This window comes from Marmota flaviventris, chromosome 2 (genome assembly GCF_047511675.1).
Source record: "Marmota flaviventris isolate mMarFla1 chromosome 2, mMarFla1.hap1, whole genome shotgun sequence".
In the NCBI taxonomy this organism is placed as follows: domain Eukaryota; kingdom Metazoa; phylum Chordata; class Mammalia; order Rodentia; family Sciuridae; genus Marmota; species Marmota flaviventris.
In genome coordinates, this window is record NC_092499.1 from 55,363,892 (window position 1) to 55,365,388 (window position 1,497).

At 40.5% G+C, this 1,497-nt stretch overlaps 1 pseudogene; it reads left to right on the forward strand.

Moving 5' to 3' along the window:
• Positions 1-222: 222 nt before the first annotated feature.
• LOC114088081 (developmental pluripotency-associated protein 2 pseudogene) lies at positions 223-1,096 on the forward strand (annotated as a pseudogene).
• The last annotated feature ends 401 nt before the right edge of the window (positions 1,097-1,497 follow it).

The window sequence follows — 1,497 nt, forward strand, 5'->3', positions numbered from 1 at the left end:
CATGGACTCTAGGAGGTAAATGCTCATTTCCAACATTTTGCAGAATAAAATTTTGTCCCTTCATACTTCATTTTGGTTTTACATAAGGACATAATATTATTTTGCTGTGAAAAGAGTTTTCAAGTTATAATTTTAAGAATTATATTCCCTCAAATGACAAGGAGCACCCAGCATAGCTGTCCTGAGCCCTGCTGCCTTTGCCTTCTCCTGGTGTTCCTGGAAATGTCAGGCTCAAATGACAGGGCCACTGAGAACTTCATTGAGGAGCAATTCAATGAGGAAAACGTGATTTTAACACTGGTCCCAGTTACAGAGGAACAAGAATATCCAATGGAAACAAGTGTTTCTTCAACTGCAGAAATAAAACACGAAGTCTGCCTTCCTCAAAAAAAACCTAATTGTAAATACCATCCCTTCCATTGCCGACCATTTTGCCTTCAATTAATAAGGTTTCTCAGGATACTTTGCGAAACTGGTGCCAACAATTTAATTTGAGTACTGATGGCCAGAAAATAGAGGTTTATTTGAGGCTACAGAACCATGCATACCCTGAACAAAAATATGATATTCCTGAAACATCTCTGGAGGTCAGATTGAAGCCAGTTTCCAGGGAATGGAAGGCAGTGGCCAATACAGCAGGGCTTCAGGAAAGTCATAATAAGGTTAAAAGAGAGGAATAGATTAACATGGTTGAAGTAGTAAATTCAGCTCAGGAGTCCATATTGGCATCTTGGGCAAGGATTGCTGCCAGAGCCATTCAGTGCAAGGCTATGAATCCGTGTCCCATCCCTACTTCTACTTTTTGCTGCAAACCTCTGGTGTCAGGTGGTGTGTGGTCCATGGCCAATTTCTTTCTGCAGAAACAGCAGGCTGGGTTCGCCTGCAGTTCCATGCAGGTCAGACTTAGGTCCCTGACACTCCCAAGAGGATGATTTCCCTCTTCCTGTTACCATCCTGTGCTTTTCCACCCTCAGGATTAGAAGGTAATATGTTATGCCCTGAATGTGTAGAAAGGAATAAGAAGATGATGAAAGGATTAATTATAACCAGAGAGAAAAAGCAATGCACTGTAGGAGACCAAAAGTTGCCACCTTAAACAATGTTAAAGTACTATTTTGATCTGAAGGCAATTGAGAAGAAACAGACAAAAAGTTTTCTGCTTTCCCACTATTGGCCCCAAAACAGGACATAAATTTGCAAATATTCCTCTTTCCTCCCAGGACAAGTGGTGGAGAGCCCATAGGTAAATCATCACACAGCCTGATAATTGCTGGGCTGGTTCCTGACCATCTTTCATTTTCAGTGTCTCCTGATCATTTGTGTCAGACTCAAGTATTGACTATACTTTTTTTTTTTTTTTTAAGCAGAGCTAGGTTTATGGGAAAACTGAGCAAAAGAGTTCTTTTATACTTCTCCATTTGATGCATTTAATATTAATTTTGTGTGTGTGTACTAAAGATTGAACCCAGGGACACTCTACCACTAGGCTATAACCCT